At 34.6% G+C, this 20,072-nt stretch overlaps 1 long non-coding RNA gene and 1 pseudogene across 1 annotated transcript in view; one reads left to right on the top strand and one right to left on the bottom strand.

Annotated features, from left to right (window-relative positions):
- The window catches only part of LOC145266949 (uncharacterized), a 1,426,307-nt gene that overhangs the window by 67,343 nt on the left and 1,338,892 nt on the right, over window positions 1-20,072 (top strand). The window lies entirely within an intron of this gene.
- LOC145267334 (U2 spliceosomal RNA) lies at window positions 10,447-10,600 on the bottom strand (annotated as a pseudogene).

Here is a 20,072-nt window from a genome sequence, read left to right as displayed (position 1 = left end):
ATTGTATTCTTAGTCTTACCCATGTTGAGGATTGAACCTTCGACCTCCAGCAGACCGTCACTTTAACCTGACTATATACTTATATCCATTAAACCATAGGTGTGAAGTTTAGGAGCCTTAAACCTATTCTTATTTCAGATGTGTACTCTTACTACTTATCATTATAAATTACTTATCTATTCTATAAATCTCACCTGTATGTATATATGTATGTACGTATATATATATATATATATATATATATATATATATATATATATATATATATATATATATATATATATATTAATCCTTCAGGGAGTAGCCGCCCTCCTCACCAAACAAGTCTGGTGGGGGAACCAGTTTAGTCGCCGGTGATCCGACCATGAGGCAGGTAGTACTGGGTTACATGGTACCAGTAGCATATGACATGACCTGACAAAGGGCGAATGAACTCTTTTTCTGGGTCAACGGCCAACTAGCACTGTGTATATTTGTGTGTGTGTATATGTGTATTGGGGTAGAGGGTTCCCGTAAGCCGTGGTGAAGGCAACCTTTCTAGGAGAAGCAAATCTTTAATTTAAAAAAAAAACATAAAGCGGAAGACCAGTACCCGCATTAAGCTGGTCTGCAGTTTAATTTGTTGCTGGCTATCTTGCTCTTGCTTGTTGCTGAATCTCAACATTTTGAACCGAGAGAGAGAGAGAGAGAGAGAGAGAGAGAGACTTAACTGTCGTACAAAGCTAATACTCTATAACATCATATTTTTATAGATGCTCCCTCAGACATTTGGAATCATGGATTTTAAATGTCTGAGGGAGTGGCACTCATCTGACAAGACGTTGCAATCATATATATATATATATATATATATATATTTATATATATGTCAGGCCATGTCATATGCTACTGGTACCATGTAACCTAGTACTTCCTGCCTCATGGTCGGGTCACCGGCGACTAAACTGGTTCCCCACCAAACTTGTTTTGTGAGGAGGGTGGCTAGTCTCCCTGAAGGATTAAAAACAAGACCTTCCAAAGGGCGAATGAACCCTTTTTCGGGGTCAACGGCCAACTAGCACGATGTGTGTTTGTGTGTTGGGGTCGAGAGGGCTCCCATAAGCCGTGGTGAAGGTAACCTTTTGAGGAGAAGCAAATCTCTGATTTAAAAAACCATAAAGCATTAAGCTGGTCTGCAGTTTAACTTGTTGCTGGCTATCTTGCTCTTGCTTGTTGCTGGATCTCAACTTAGCTGTCGTACAAAGCTAAGGCTCTGTAACACCACCTGTGTATAGATACTCCCTCAGGCATTTGTCTATAAAAATGGTCCTGTGGCGATAGAAAAGTTATGACGCATGGAGGCTTGAAATGCTGGAAACATGTAATAATTGATCTTCAGTATCATGCCTGCGTTAGCGTGTGAATTCACCAGTAGGACTAAGAAAAAAAAAGTAATTTCTAGGCTCATGGACATTAAGTGTCTGAGGGAGTGGCACTCGTCTGACAAGACGTTTGCAATCATCATGTATGTATGTATGTATGTACGTATGTATGTATGTAGTTTTATTTTCTTCTTATACGTGCTCCTGCATGTTTCTACTAGAATGTGAGTTTGACATGCTGTAACAAATGCTTTTGATTTCTGATGTTAAAAGGGCAAAGTCAATGCACAACAGAAGGAGGTTTATTCAACATGATCGATTTAAATCACTGCTTAAATAGGACGCCAGAAAACTTTATAATAACTAATTAATCATATGTTTTAGCCCATATTATTTTATACGCATATCCGTTGCGTGCTCCAAATTAAACTGTTCTCTTCTCTCTAAAACCTTCTCTTGAAGGTAAGTAGCGCCATGCTCAGTGCGATTAATTAACACGCTAACGCAACCCCTACCTTGGGTTAATCCAGTTGATCAGACATCATTTTAGATCTAAACCTCTTATCCCCGAGTTATTAATTCGTACACCAAATGAAAGGGACACAAACTTGGGACGACCATTCTTGCTAAAATCAATCAACTCCGGCCACTAACGAGAAACTGAAATAAACCTAGGTGGTAAAATAAGCATACTGAACGTCAAGCCTAATAAAACCATTCTTCAAACAAACCACAACGGGCAGCATCTAGGTAAATTAAGATTTTCCTGATTTTCATATTTGACTAAAGTAAATATATCTGTGAATGGTATTTAAGTATTTCTAACTACTAAAAATATTGAACAACCCCCAGAAAAAAAGCCCGAGTGGAGAAAAAAACATGGTTTAAACCAGTTTAAGCGAACTTGAAATAATTCAGCTTTTGTTTTTTAAAAAAAACATTACGTAAGCCTTGACATAAGGCAAATATTATAGCAAATATAAACCTAAAAATTTACGACTCCACCCCGTTACCCACTGGCGCATGTCGCTGTTAGCATTATGGCATTTTTTTTCATTATATAAACCAATTCAAGAAAGAATGCCGAACGCGCATGCGTACTTGTCAAAGTCTTAAAAAAAAACGATTTTTTCGACCCTCCCTTTTTATAAAGTACCGAACCCGGGGTGGGGCTTAAAAGCGGTAGTAGCAAGTGGGGGGGGGTCAAAACAACCGTAAGCAGAGGTGTTAAAAAAAAGATGTAAGTAGGCAGGCTCGCGAAGGAGAAAAAAGGTTATAAGGTTATAAAAAAAACAAAACAAAAAAAAAAAACAGACGTCTTAGCCGATGTCTCCAAACGAAAACGAAACTCTTTATTATTATCATTTCGTTTACTGTAAAATAGTTTTCGTTACTTTTAATTTTATTTACAATAAATTTATTTCCTTTTTTTTTACTCCATTCTCTGTTTCTTTTCACTTTTTTTTATTTTAATAATATATACTAGCGGGACATGTGGAAATTCCACAGTGGATGCATTCATATGCAATATATCAATGCTGGCATTCTGTAGATGGTTAGTGTAAATGGAGACGCTCTGATATTATTGGAGCTTTTTTGTTAAAACTGCAAAAGTATTTATCTAACCTAGAACGGACGCCCGGTAAAGCCCGGTTGTAAAGTACGCTTAAACATTATATTTTAATTCTTGCTGGTTTCGTTTATATTATTATAGACTTAATGTTCTATCGATTGTCTTTTTTTATATATTATAAAGTTGCGATTTCAAAAATAAAAAATATATATCCACATGACTTAAGTCCATTAGCTTGAATCCAACCGAAATAAAAACTTACGAATATATATATATATATATATATATATATATATATATATATATATATATATATATATATAACTTGAGTTCCTTCAGCCAGAATCAAAATCGAAACCAAAACTCATGAAGAATTCTTAATAAAATTATTTATAAAAAAATACATGATTTAAGTCCCAACAGCTATAGTCGAAACCGAAACCAAAATTTATGAAGAATTCTTGGTAAAATTATTTATGACAAGAAATAGAAGAACATAATAATTAAACGACCCGGATGTAAGCGTAACACACAAAAGAACACACACACTATCGTATTTATATGTAGATGTTGCAATGAATACCTCTACACACACCCAAAAATGTAATATATATATATGTGTGTGTATATATATATATATATATATATATATATATATATATATATATCACCCCCGAGTGGCCTTGGACATTGCAAACTGGTGACAACCTTGTGGAAAAGATCGGTGGCGCAGTGGATAAAGTACCTGGTCAGCGCTGAGGCATGGCTTAAATTCAAGATTCCGTTCGAAATTTCGTACTGATTCCCGAGTTCGCCGAAAAGATTCTCGAGTTCACCAGAAAGATTCCCGAGTTCGGCAAGATACACCTGAACGTTATGAGAATAATACTCAAGGCAAGAATACAAATAACAAAAGAATTTCATTTGTTGTCTGTTCAGCAAGCGGTTTCGAGACATCTAGTCTAGTTAATATTTTCCCGCTCTTTTGCCGCGTCCCTGATCTGCCACTCATTATGGTTCGCTTATGCGTCTGGAGTTGACACATTCGGCTTGCTTCAATATTAAGATCAATATATTTGGCTGAAGAATGATGCTACTTTGTAAAAATATTTTTGGCAGCTGGTTTTGTCAGGTCTACGAGTAAGCAGTATTCTTGACAATTCTTTAATGGCGTTTGTTAAGCATTGTCCGTGCATCCATATATTAATAGCTACCACACTACAAACCAGTTGCCTAAAGCGTCCCTCTCGGGGAATGATGATGTAGACTATATCTTAGTGCTCCAGGTTGTGGTAGTTGCTTACGCATCCTCCCACTGTATGACTAGGTGGTAATTTGGCCGTAGAAAAATGTAGCCCCATAAGTCCCTTTTATTTTATCGATCTCTTTCTGTCCGGACCGCCATGAGGTGAGCACGCATATTTCTTTCTCTCCGTAAATGAGAGTATTATCCCCTCTTCCTCAATAATAGTTAAGGTGGGTTAGTTAGTTTTAAAGAAGTAATGGCGAAAATCAATTGTTGGACATGAAAACTGTATGTTAATATTGTAATATAAACACACACACACACACACACACACACATATATATATATATATGTATATATATATAGGTGTGTATATATATATATGTGTGTATATTGTATACATTTTATAAAATAAATAGTTAATTATATTTCATATATATATTACGATTGTGTCGCGTTGTGTATTTTTTTGTGTCTGACATAAATGTCTGCATTTAAAGAATGAAGCGGCCCCGAGGAAAATGAAGATTCCAACCCGAATGACACCAAATGTCAAGCCGTTTTCCTGGGAGAAGAAGGAGCTACACAGCCACATACAACATCTCAGTGACCGTTCATACATTTGGGTAGGTTAGATTATGATTGTACTCTGGCATCTAAAACCACACCGGATTTATTTTTCTAAGCTCATAGTTAAGAGGTAAATAATATTAATGATAAACGATAACAATGTCTCCTGATCTGAAATGGAACACATACGTCTAGTCGGTGGCCAAGGTCGCTGGGAAATTGGTGGGATCTTTCTACCGCTCCAGAGGATATCTCACAAATGATGCTATTCTCTATCTATATAAAAGCCAAGTACGTCCAAGGATAGAGTACTGCTGGGCAGGAGCTTCTAAAAACAGCCTATCCTGCCTTGACAGAGTACAAAATAGACTTTGTGGCTTGGTGGTGGATGCCCTTATATCTTCCCTGCAAACTCTCCCCCACAGAAGAGATGTTGCGAGTCTATCTCTATTTTATCGTTATTTCCTTGGCAAGTGCTCGTCTGAGCTTCATTCTCTGGTCCCCCCTCATCAATCATTCACGAAAAACACCCGACTAGCTGAAACCACTGTTAATAATTTTCCCCACTTTTTATCCGTGCCGAAATCAAAACGTAAATTCCATGAACAAAGCTTCTTTCTTAGAACTGCACGCATATAGAACTCTCTGCTGCTTGCCTGTTTCCCACGCGACTTCGACTTGGATGTCTTCAAGTCCAATACAAACAAATTCCTGATGAACCGCCCCTTTAAGTAATTACACCTTATCAAATCTCCAACACTAACTATTATTACGATCTTATCCCATTGATTACTGTACACACAATAACCCTTATCCCCGAGTGGCTTCTGGGCCTTGATAACTGGTGACCACCATGTACAAATTTTTTTTTTTTTTATATTCTAGTATATTTCATAGTACTGTTTCATTCGAGATTTTCCAAAAAGAAAAAACGAGAAGATATCTCTTTCTGAATACGAAGATACGAGTTTGTCAATTACTTTTGACAACATTATTTTCTTACTGGTGGGAATCTTTGTTTCATGGTGTTATTACCATCTCTGCTACAAGCTCCAAATCATGTACCTTAGGACGTATACCTTCCCATTAGGTCTCTGCGTAGTTACTGTATGTAATTCATAGATGATACGTTCTTTTACGACCGGCCGGCTTAACAATTTGCGCTGGCGTACTGTTTGTTTGCATTAAGAGCCTCTCAAAAGAGCAATCGGAAACATCCGAGGCGACCGCGAATCTCTATTTACGGATGGTGTAAAAACTATTGGTATTATTTGCTGTAAAAAGAAAACACGAAGAAGGAAATGAGGTAGAAAAATTCGGAAGAAGAGATTAGAGGGGAAGAAAGGTTTGAAGAATTGGAAAAAAGAAAAGAAAGAAAGAAAAGTATAGAAAGAAGAAAGAAAAGAAGAAGAAAGAAAGAGAAGATTAGAAAGAAAACGAGAAGGGGAAAAGAAAAAAAGTTTTAAAAGACGAAAACTATAAGATGAAAACTAAAAGGATGGGAAAGAAGAAATAAGAAAAAAAAAACGAAATACGACGACGACAACCACAACGACAACAACAACAACAACAACAATAATAATAATAATAATAATAATAACAACAACAGCAACAACAATAATAATAATAACAATAATAATAATAACAACAATAATAACAGCAACAATAATAATAATAATAATAAAAATAATAATATCAATAATATCAATAAAATTAACAATACCAAAAATAATAATAATATCAAAAATAATAACAATAATAATAATAACAATAACAATAATAATAATATCAAAAATAATAATAATATCAAAAATAATAACAACAATAATAATAACAATAATAAAAATATCCAAAATAATAACAATGATAACAATAACAATAACAAAAATAATAATAATATCAAAAATAACAACAACATTAATAATAACAATAATTATAACATTAATGATAACAATAACAATAATAATAACAATAATATAACAACAACAATAATAATAACAATAATAATAATAATAATAATAATAATGAAAATACTAATAACAATAATAATAATAATAATAATAATAACAATGATAACAATAATAACAACAACAACAACAACAATAATAATAATAATAACAATAATAATAATACAGCTTCCAGAGAACACCACAAATCATTGATAACTTGTGTGAAAGCTCCATGTGAGACAATAAGAACAAGAAGAGGAAGAAAGGAGAGGAGACGTTAAGAGAAGAAAGAAGGAACCCCCTAATAAGGGTGAAGAAAGGAAGAGAAAAAAAGAAATAAGAAAAGAAAATTGATTAACGTAAATATGGAGTTGGTGTGTATGGGGGGGTATGTACAGAATAAGAAGAAAAAACGTGGATGTTTCATATACTTAGAAACAAAGAGAATATAGAAAAATGAAGAAAATAAGGTTGAAGAAAGAAATGGAAAATAAAACCGGTGATTAAGGAGAAATAGAAAAAAAAGAGACGGAAGAAAACGAAGATTAATCACGAAAATGAGGAAGAAAGAATAAAAATGGTGAAGAAGAAAAAAAATATAATAATAAGGAACCGTAATTTATATATATATATATATATATATATATATATATATATATATATATATATATATATAAGTGTGTGCGTATGTATGTATGTATGTATGTATGTATGTATGTATGTATGTATGTATGTACACTTTTTGTGTATGTCCGCAAAAGGGTTTTTTTCCGGGGGCTACTCGCTCGACTTTTTATATTACCTCTAAATCGTAATATCTACGACTTAACAACGGGCGTAGCCTGTCTTTTTAATTCGCCCGACTTTGGAACGTTAAATATTCCACATTTTTGGGGCGTGTTGCGAAACTCTATTCGAATATCCAGCTAAACGTTTGGTCAATGTCGGCTTCGTCGTCATATTAGATAACTGCTTTATTACTCCTTCCCTAATAATAAACGGGAGCCGCTTTTCCTTCCCCCCCCCCAAATACAATCATTAAAACTGTCCCGCACTAAAAATATTCACTGCTAAATAGCCATTGCTTACGTCGTCGTAACGCTCCCGCGATGACTTCATTCAGTGGCCACCTGTCAATCAAACCTCTTTCATTACTCTTTTTTTTTTTTGACTTGACTAACTTTTTAGTCGATCCGTCAATCGCTATCGTTAAGCTTTCTTTTTGTTCTGATTTACACCCCCCCGAACAAAACACACACACACACACACACACACACCTACAAACACCCGGGCAACGCCGGGTACCCCCCCGCTAGTATTATATCGTATTGAAGCGTATTTCATGACTGAGATATGCCGGGCGGCGTGCTATTACTAAATATAAAAAGTCGAATAGATAGGATAAGAAAGATGAGACTAGGGGAGAGAGGGAGGGTGCGAGTAATCGTCGAAACGGTTGAGACCACAACAAAAATCGCCCATGTTATTGCTTAAATAAATTGGCGAAACAATTTTATTTTACAAAAAGCGAAAACGCAAAGTTACAGCTTTAATAGCTTAAGTCAAAGGAATTGATGTTTAAAAAATTTTGCAACAAAAGACATCCAAAAATTGAAACTACTCTGAAATAATAGCGGACTCTGACCGAGAGGAGCCTCAAACGCTAACCATCGGCGTAGAAACTACAGGCGGCAAAAAGAAAGTCCGCACTTGTAATTTAAAAAAAAACTGCAGATTTAAGCTAATTTTATGTATCTATTTAAACACACTATACCTTATTTGATTCTCCTTTTATTCTTCTATAAGTTTATCTGTTCATATTGGACTTTTTTTGTTTTAGTCAATTTTCACCCCAAACAAGGCACTGCGCCACTTTGAAATAGGGGGCTACTATCGGGGACATAAGTTGCAGAGGCATTATGAAGGGAGATGAGTAGAAACATGTTTGTTCACATTACACTTGAACTTCTCCATATCAGTACAGTTGGGAAAGCTGAATCCCGGAAGGGAGTTCCAAAGGTTAGCATTTGGAATAAAAGTCTTTCTTACATCGAAGGATCTCTACTGTAAAGGGGCGGGACTTAGTTACTTGTCGGTTTTTTTTCGGGGGTTGGGGTAGTTTTTTAATTGAAATATTTTCAGTTTTAAAAAAACTTACAAGTGCGGACTTTCTTTTTGCCGGCTGTGTACAACGAAAGCGAAAACAAACAAAAAATAAATAAACTCAAAGGCAAATGAAAGAAAAAAAATGTAAATTAAATATCCCTTTCCTTCCCCCTCAAATAAAACGTGTAGTATTGGCATCGACTGGCAACACACCAAACAGTAGCGAAGGGCCACGAAATGCCGCGAAGCATGGAAAGATTGAGGAGAGAAAGAGTAAACCAGATATTCACTTGATGCGTGCGATTGAAATTGGGAACCAAAATCCCAGTGAAGACGAATGGTCATTACTAGTGAGAGGGTTATGGTAGACGACAGTTGCGATAATGCAACTTTGCTTGTAATCGAAATCTACGGAGAGTACTGGACATATGGTGAGATTTGTTGTCATCTGGACGCCATTGAATGCCACTAGTTTTTGACCTATAAGTAATCTCTTATGATAACCTGTGTAAGAGATATTATTAATATTAATAATAACTGAATTGATATAAACGAAAGAGGTATGAACATAAACCAGAATTTGAACAGGAAAAACAACAATATCAAACTTTTTGGAACATGCGTATACAAACTGAAAAAGGTCTTGAATTTTTCTTTTTCTAAACATTGGCACAAGCAACCCGTTCGCTATCAGATTTCAAGAGAAGACAAAACACGAAGAAATTAATATCTCGCTCTAAAATGGGAATAATTTAGCCCGTGGAAATGTAAAGATGGAAAGGCGATTCCGCTTGTAATTGGAATGCTTGGAACCATAAAGAAAAGCAGCCATAAATGGCTTAAACAAATTGACGAGGCAATTTCTTTTCCAATTCTGCAAACGGCTTGCCTGTTACGTTGGTTGGTTGTTTTGTTTTACGGCATATCAACCCTTTTAAGGTTATTTAATGCCGAATCTGGTGATTTTGAAGAACGATTTTTTTAATATAGTATATTTGTTTTTAAGTCGTATTCTATTAAACCCATAGTTGGGACCCTAACAGGTGCTACCGCTCCGGGTCAGAGTGGACCTGGGAGCAATGGCAATTAAAGGGTGGCTCAACACTCCCTACGGCCTGCAAGCTGGGGCCCTCACCATCGGATATAGTTTAAGGTCATATCCAGGAGCTTGCCTGTTAGGAATGGCGAACAAGTTATGAATGGCGAAACTGTAACCATATTTCTTGAATATCTAATGTCAATGTAATTGATGTGATGTTAAACAAAAAAATACAACTAAAGATCAAAAAGTTCAGATACTATGCAATAATAATAATCAGCGGGACCTGTGGAAATTCCACAGCAGACTCTTTCATATGTAATAAATTGATGTTGGCATCCTGTTGATGTTCAACGTGAGCTGAGACGCCTTGATATTTTTGTAACCTATTTGTTTAAATTGCGAAAGTATTGATCTAAGCTAGTTGGAACGCCTGGCGTAGCCCGGTCGTAAAATACAGGGCGGAACGATACAGTTGTCGCCCTAAATAAAACAATACTACTTTATTTTAAAACTTTCATTGAAAAGAGTCGATTCAGGTGACTTGATTATGTAGTAGTACCTATTTACAATGCCTCCCAACGGGACAGAGTTAGACACCAGGGTCGTTTTTTTAACCTGGAGAAAAGGTACAAAAATAAAAATTGTCTCAGTCGTGAAGGATTTCTCCTCGACTGAAAGAGAACGAGAAATGGAAGTGCCGCATCTGAAGATAGATACTACACTTTGATCTTGGCCAAAAGGCCAAGAATGTAGCAGTAGCTAACGTCTATTTAATGAAGCGCTAGGTGTATCAGCATTTTTGTAGTAATAAGCTTGGAAAGACATTGAGTCGAATTATTCAATATTTTAAGGTGTATCAGAATTTTTGTAGGAATTTTTAACACTCCTAACACGAAACTGCGAATAAAATATAAAATCTCGTAATTTCTCTTTTAAAAATGGGTTGTTTATTTTCTTCGTGGATTATACTTCCAAAATAAACTATTAAAGTTGTATAAAAAGTAATAGAAATATTTTTTTAAAAAATAGTAATGAAATTAATTGAATTTTACGAGTTCAGTATTTTTCAATTTTTAAACTATAAAAATCTATCAAAATGTTTCTATTGATTCAATTTTTACGATATTTTCAGGGTCAATGTAAAATTTTATGTTCTTTCCAATAAACCGACTATAATATTTAGACAAACGTTTTTTTTTAATTCATGCCCCCCCCCCATTTTGAAATGTCTTTTAAAAAGTAAATAATTAATTTACTCATTAAGGTTTTATATGTCACAAATTGAAGATAAAATATCAATTAATAATATATTCAAATTTAAAACAAAAAAAGAAGTGTTTTTTTAGAAATTTACCTGTAAAGTCCGAAGTTATTTTTTTTAACCCACGTTGTTTGTTTGTTTTTTTATGAAATATTGGTCCTTGCTCTTCTAATTGAAAAAAAATAGGGTTTGAATTACATTTTTCGAGTAGTTATAAGCTTGGAAATACATTGGGTCGAATTATTCAATATATTTCACGAAGTTTCTGACACACCTAATGAAGACCCGTTTAGCTTAAATTACCGCCTCGATACAGGTCCAGAGCTGGAAGCATGCTTTTCTTACAAGCGTCAGCTCTCGGCGAATACTTGGCAGATGGCGGCCATCTGGCGGGCTTCAGTGTTGTAGGAGCTAATGTTGGTGATGTTTTCGACGTATACCGAAACGAAGTAGTCCAGAAGGTTCAGATCGGAGGAGAAGGGGGGCAGTGAACAAAGAGTACAAATTCGCAGCACTGTTTCTGAAGCCAAGGTTTGGTTTATATGGACCTGTGGACCGGCGATAATGTCTTTCTGCTACACCCAGAGTCTTCCAGTGTCAACCTGATTAAAACAGAGGGTTGCCACACTCTTCAGCACATCCAAGTACAATTTGGTGTTGACTTTCAAGCCGATTTCCAAGATTTAACTCTTATTTGAAACCACACCAGAGATCATAACCGTAGCCGGAAACTTTGTTTACGTAACCCTGGGTACGCCCTGAAATTCTTAGCAATCGAGCGATGCATTCCGAGATTGCTGGCAATGGTCCTGCCGTCATAACTTGGTAGAGAGCATAAGTTTTACAGCGGCGCATCTCCGATCTCTCTCGTTGAACATTGTATAACTTTTAAACATGATGGAAGCCTTCTATCGCCTTTGGCATTTGTACACAATTGGTCAAATAGTAGATTATCTGCAACAAAATATATAAGGTTTTTATCAAACGGAAATGGAATAATGTCGTTTTTCTTGGACGACAATTTTATCGTCGCACCCTGTATGCTTGAATATATTATGGTAATTCATGCAGATTTCGTGTAGTTTATTTTAGATTCAATTTTTCATCGATTATTATATAGGGACAAGTTTGATTTCAAACTAAAAAATAATATATCCATGTGAGTTGGGGGGGGACATCGTTTTGAATCGAAACCGAAAGCAAAGCTTATGAAGAAAAAAAAAGATATATTTACATTTATAAGTTGAGTTTCTTCAGCTCTAATCGAAACCAAATCTAACACTTATGAAGAATTCTTAGTATTTTTTTTTATAAAAAAATATATGACTTTAGTGCCATCAGCTATAATCGAAACCGAAACAAGAATTATGAAATATTTTTGGTAAAATATTTGATCACATGAAATCGAAGATCATAACAAACGACAGTCACTCGGAAGAGAATGGATGTAAGCGTGACAGACGCAATAGCACACACCCTATCGTAGTCATATATGGAATATATATATATATAATATATATATATATATATATATATATAGAGAGAGAGAGAGAGAGAGAGAGTGAGAGAGAGAGAAACACGACACAGGAATGACCACAGCCCAATAAAACAGTAATAAAAATTAAACATTCCAATGAATAGTAGACACTTACACGTTTCCACCTTTTAGAAATACTTCAAATGAACTACGAAAATGCTATTTTTACATCTCCAACACATTTTGAACATAATTTCTGAAGAGGACGCTTCACAAAACGTCTGAAACGCGTTAAAAACATTATTACAATGATTCAAAAACATTATTACAATGATCTAAACATAATTCTCAATGAAAAACCAAGACACGGAATAATAAAATACTGTTAAAAAGTACACATTGTTGGTGACTACCCTCTTACTTAAATATACATCTTTTTTTCGTTGGAATTTCTTAACCCATTTTATATATATATATATATATATATATATATATATATATATATAGAGAGAGAGAGAGAGAGAGAGAGAGACAAACAGACAGACAGACAGACAGACAGAGGACGCTTTACAGAACGTCTGAAACGCGTTAAAAACGATTTCAATGATTTAAAAACATTATTACAATGATCTAAACATAATTCTCAATGAAAGACCAAGACACGGAATAATAAAATAATGTTTAAAAAAAAAGACATTGTTGATGACCACCCTCTTATATATATATATATAAATATAAATATATATATATAAATATATATATATATATATATATATATATATATATATATATATATATATATATATATATATATATATATATATATATAAAGAAAACGAGGAAGGGGAATCAGGAGAAAGATAAAAAGAGAAAGAATATAGAATAAAGTACCCATTCCCCTTAACGAACGATTTTTCTTTGTTTGACGACGTAAATATATTTGTCTTACTCGAATTTGTACACCTAATATTCTGCTCTGTTTCGGCAGCATAAAAATAAACTGTGCTTTAGATAATACAATTATGCAATAACATCTATGTATGAATTGCGTCATTCGCATAGACGATGTAATTTTTTTTTTTTTTACGAAATCATTACACCAAGTCCATCGCACATTGAGAGTTCGTGTCATTCCCAAAAAGCTGCGGTATGAAATGGAAAACATTCCGAAAAGAACTTTATTATGCCTCATTTGACAAAACCGTCTGTCGGCGAAATAGCACGCACCTAACCGCCTGACGTGACCATCACTGAAAGCATGCCAGAACAATATGTAAAATAAAAGACGTACGCGCAGCTGACCGAAATTCGTAGCAGTGCTTTCCAGAGTACTCTTTCGGAGGAATGCATATTTCGTCGATACTGACGCTGCTAATCCATCAGCCCCAGAATGTGAAATACATCTCTACATATAAATCTATTTAGATAAAAATCTGCCTGTCTATCTATCTATCTATCTATCTATCTATCTATCTATCTCTCTCTCTCTCTCTCTCTCTCTCTCTCTCTGTCATATGTATATATATATATATATATATATATATATATTTATATATATATATTGTTTTAACAAAATCATGACATCAAGGAATATATATATATATATATATATATATATATATATATATATATATATATATATTGGTGATGTGGTGTGATGCACACAGGGCCTTTGAGCGTGTAGTGTTGTAGCTTAGTGAATGTGTAGAGTGCTTAGCTGCTTGGCTTTCAGGTGCTTTGCTCCTCTTGCTTCCAGCTGTAACCGCCACCTATACTCGCAAGAGTGAAGGGGAGGCAGTTTAGTAAGCCCTGCCCACTGGTGGTTAGAGCGTCTCACTGGTCAAGACTCGCATGCCACCTCCTCGTGGTACATCACGGTTTAACTGGGTACCTTGCGGCCCCAGGCTAAGTGTATGTGGGATCTCGGAGTAGTCTGGAGCCCCAGAGGTGTTGAGTGCATGGTCCTCCGTCGTGAGGACACGCCCTGGCTTACACCAATCCAGACCCCAGCTATGTGGTCAAATAGCAAAATGTCATCTCGGCAGCAGGAGTTGGCAGTCATGGTATGAGCGCAGCTGATATATTTTTCAACCACCGGTCTCCCATGGCGGATCACTGAGCGGATGAATCAAGAACGATCAACGGTCAGGGATCAACACCCAGTTAGCGGGTACTGCGGGGCAACCTACCACTGCTCCAGCTGTCGCACTCCTGTGCTCCGCTGGGGTCCGCAATGTTGGGTCCAGAGGTGGATGTTCTGTTCTGGGCATGCACTCATCCACTACTTCCCTGCCCCGGCGCTTGACGTTTCAGGCAACTACTATGGATATAGCAAAGTGGCAAGCTGCTATAAGATCTGGTGCCAAAAGATCCTGCCAGCAATACACAGACTTCCTGAACTGTAGAAGACTGAAGCGCCTTGCCAATCGTCGTCCTCGACGTTAAGGGCCTTTGTGTGTATATATAATGGCTAAGTACAGACCTATCAACATAATTATTTAAAGAAAATAAAAATGAAAATAATGGTTAGCTAACCTGGTTTCGTTCCTCGCTCAACAATACAATTTTAAAAAAGTCATGAGTATAGCGGGGGTGGGGGCAAAAGAAAACGAAAAAGAAACGGGGGTGGGAAATACATAGAGACTAAATTAAATCCTAAACGATTTTCTTTTTGCTTGCAAAGAGAAGGTCTCAAAGACTAAATAAAATAGTCTCTAGAATGTTTAAATGTAAGGGCTAGTGCGACTTACTCAAGATCGAAAACATGTCAGCACTGAAATTCGTAGTACACGCATGGTTATTTATAAGGTGGTCGCAAATCGTAGAACCATACGTGTTACTCGAGGATGAAAAATTTCCATAACGAATATTTAGATGGTACATGTTGTTTCAAACGGAAATCTAATCTTTGCGATGTTCGTCCAACATAGTGCGCACTACAACTACATTTAAATAAATAATAGAATTATTATTGTGAGGGGAGAACATCTTTACAAATTGACGGTAACATAAGTTTGGTTGAAAAAAAAACAACATGGGGATTCGATGCAAAATAACACCGTTGCACAGACAAAAAAAAATGAATGCTTAGCAAATCGGTCGCTGATGTAACCGAGCCAACGTTTGTGTGTGTCTGTCTGTACACGAACAGAACATCTATTAACTATGATTTCTTTGATGTTATAAAGATGGAAAACTTTCTTATTAATAGTAGTTTTAACAATATCTAAATTATTACAAATGGTCTTAGTAATAAATTTCAGCTCGTCATTCAGATAAACTTTAGAACAAATCATAAAGCCCCTATGTGCTAAAGTCTTATTTTTTTTTTACACAGTGATCACCACTTATCAAGGCCCGGAAGCCACTCAGGGATAAGGGTATTTGTGGTCTGTAGGGCAAAAAGAGCCCTAACGCGTATAGAGACCGGTAAAAGTTGGTTTACGATGATCAGAAGTAAGGAAATACGAGGATGTCTTCGACACAAGAACATCCAAAAACAGAAAACAAGAATTCGTTTTTTTTAATCGTATTTTCTTTTATTTAGCTCAGTTGAGCGATGAACGAAACCTGGTTAGCTAACCTTTATTTTAATTTTTTTAATTTTTTTTAATCATTATGTTGATTGATCTGTATTCAGCCATCATTATATTCTGTGTGTCCCGTAAAATTTTCATATATATATATATATATATATATGTGTGTGTGTGTGTGTGTGTGTGTGTGTGTATGTATATATATATATATATATATATATATATATATATATATATTTATGTAATAGTACAGAAGTTCAGAAAAACATTGGTACCGAGAAACACATGGATGACGAGATCCTAACATCATTTACGTTTTACCATTAACTGGTCCCCTTTATATTGGGCTTGAAACCGACGGTACCAATGTTTTTCTGAACTTTTTTTTTACAAGGTAGTCACCACTTATCAAGGTCCGGAAGCCACTCATGGATAAGAGTTATTGTAAGTACAGTACGTTAGTGTGGATATTTTAGAGTGTCTACTTAAGGGGGCAGTTCATCAGGAATTTGTTTACATTGGACTTGAAGACATCCAAGTTTTAGTTAGGGAAGCAGGCAGACGGAACAGAGTTCCACAGGCGTGCAGTTCTAAGAAAGAAGCTTTGTTCATGGAATCTACGTTTTGATTTCTGTACTATTAAATAAATAAATATTAAGCTCTTATATCGAAAAAGATTTTCTTTTTAATCGAGCACTTTGTTGGAATTCTTCCCCCCCCCCAAAAAAAAACAGTAAACAAACACACACACACATATATATATATATATATATATATATATATTAATTTTATTTATACAAACATTAATGGCTACATATGTGCATACATGTTTCTGTAATCACCCACGTTGGGGGATTACGTCCTCAGGCCAAGAATTACCTTCAAAAGTGACATTTCCACCAAATACATTTTTCTATTTCGTTTATCAAGTTAAAATACAACCTGGGTGGGAGTCAAAAAAAAAAAAAAAAAAAAAAAAAAAAAAAAAACGGTAAAAGGATGAGTGAGGTCTTTGAAGATAATAAACATCTTTTTTCTTTTCCCCTTCCCCCATCCAACCTAACTTTTGGCTTTTTATGGCATAGGGTACTTGAGAGTTTAGTTTTCTTGTCTTAGAGTCTGTAAGTTAATAACCTTAGCTATGGTCAACCAAGTACTGACCGGTGCCTTTTAATCTACCTCCACCCACACATACATGGAACACACACATAATACACACATACACAGACATCGCCAAACACACATTGATACATATATTCAAAAGCGAATCCATGCTGAACGCTCTTTGTTTTATTTACTGAAACTCGTTCACTCATTGAGCACTATTTTGGTAGACACATGTTGTTTCATTGGATGTACTTCTAGGAAACTAAACTCTACTGGCTATATATATATATATATACATATATATAAACTAATACTATGCCGCCCTGCGTTCCCCAGTCGTACGATACGGTAAAACAAGGTACTTTTATTTATGCAAATTGCATATGCATTATTATAGAATCGATTCTCTATTGATTATTTCATATTAGGAGGCATAATATGCCCAGTAAATGACTTCGCAAAAGAAAAAAAATAATAATGATAATGTCAATCATCAAATTCCGTCTGTGTTTGTTTACAATATCAGGTCAGCTGATATTTGGGCTTATCGTAAATTGAACACATTAATAAGAAAAAATTAAAATAAAATGATGAGGTACAGCAGATATTAAACAGAAGCTGTATCGATCTGTAGTCGAATTCTCTACCATTGGACTATATCTCATGATTATAATAAACTTGCGTATTTTTTTAAGAGGAAATAATTTGCTAGAATATTATTATCGCCCTTTACCGGTGTAACGTAAACTATTCCTCTGTAAAAATCATTCTTTTTATCTATAAGCTATTTTTAAGATCTGAGTGTTTCGATTTTCAATACTTATCAGATTAATTTCCGTATGCATAAATATCTAAGCAAACTGGCAGATATACGAATTAGCTTTGTGTCAAATTTGTAAAAGATAGGCTCAGCCGTTTCGGTATTTATGGGGAGGGAACCTTACACACACAAGGTTACTTTTATATATATATATATATATATATGCATATATATATTTACATATATATATGTATATATTTGTATATGTATATATGTATATATATATATACATATATTTATATATATATGTATTGCTGTAGAAATATAATTTCTTATATATCAATCTTATTTCAGAAGCTCAGTGTAATTACAGAGCAACATAGAGAATAAATGACGAAAAGTTATATTCCAAAGTTCATGATGTTGACCATCTTATAATTTACCCTTTTTTCAATACGAAAAGTTATTTGTAGCTTCTCTTCCAATTTTCGGATTTTAATCATGTCAAATCACATTTCAATTCCTTTTGACGTTGCTATTTCTTCTGGTGAGTTAAGGGCATAATGTATTCACTGCTTAATATGAGAATTACGGTATTCATTTTGCGCTACGAAACAGATACTTCCAAGAATTGTATGTGTCAAATGAATTGAAGGAATAAATTATAAGATGGTCAACATCATGAATTTTAAAATATAACGTTTTGTCATTTATTTTCTCTCTCTCTCTCTCTCTCTCTATATATATATATATATATATATATATATATATAATATAAAGCTCAACGTGTGTCTGTCTGTCTGTTACGGAACAGGCTTATATATGGTTTATTATTATACTGATAACATACCTTGATAGAAGAGGTACCAAGGACCAAAAATTAGTATGATAAAGTCACCTGCCAATAACGGGGCGGAGCTCTAGAGGGTAAACCCTATGTAGGCGCACACTTTTTTACGTACAGCTACCAAATTTGGTATGATTACCTATTATGATAATATAAAGCTTTTGACGGGTTACACCACTTACTCCCAGTAATAGGGGTGGGGCTCCCTAGGATCACTTATAACTGGAAGCCTGTGCACACTTACACCGTTTGATGTAAACTTGGAGAGTTATCAAATATGGCAGGATACCTTACCATGGGATGGGGGAGATTCTGATGACTACAGCGATCATCCTCACAATCGTGATGGGTGCCTCAGGGGTGTCACTTATAAATAGGGAAAACTATGCAGCTACACTCGGTTTGATGAAGAGCTACCAAGCTTTCATGACATCCCCACACTTATATATATATATATATATATATACATACAAATATATATATATATATATATATATATATATATATATATATCCCAAAGATTATATATATATATATCCCAAAGATTATATATATATATCCCAAAGATTATATATATATATATATATATCCCAAAGATTATATATATATATCCCAAAGATTATATATATATATATATATATATATATATATATATCCCAAAGATTATATATGTATATATATATATATATATATATATATATATATATATATATATATATATATACTCGGGGTTTTTTTATATTCAAAAGTAATGGACTAATGAATTCAACGAGGTTGTTTGATAGTGCTCAATAAAAAGAGCTGATAATACTTGTTTATTGTTATATAAACATGCTCACATCCCGCTGCTACAAATAGCCACTTGTTTCTATCAAACAACAGATATCATCAGGCAGCGACTTGACTATTCAAAAGTTCAATGAAAAATAATAAGGTTATTCATTGAACTTTTGAATAGTCAAGTCGCTGCCTGATGATATCTGTTGTTTGATTGAAACAAGTGGCTATTTGTAGCAGCGGGATGTGAGCATGTTTATATAACAATAAACAAGTATATATATATATATATATATATATATATATATATATATATATATATATATATATATATATACAGGTGAGCTCCCCCAAAACGGGCCCAACTGTAATTAGGCCCCGTTTCTTGGTGTTTTGTTCGAATGAAATGAAACTTTGGTCATAACTAGTTTATTATATTCAAAACATCACATCAAGACAT

This window comes from Euprymna scolopes, chromosome 42 (assembly GCF_053919585.1).
Source record: "Euprymna scolopes isolate OS-2025 chromosome 42, ASM5391958v1, whole genome shotgun sequence".
NCBI lineage: Eukaryota > Metazoa > Mollusca > Cephalopoda > Sepiida > Sepiolidae > Euprymna > Euprymna scolopes.
The sequence above is the reverse complement of the archived record's forward strand: the minus strand, read 5'-3'. Positions and strand labels throughout refer to the sequence as shown.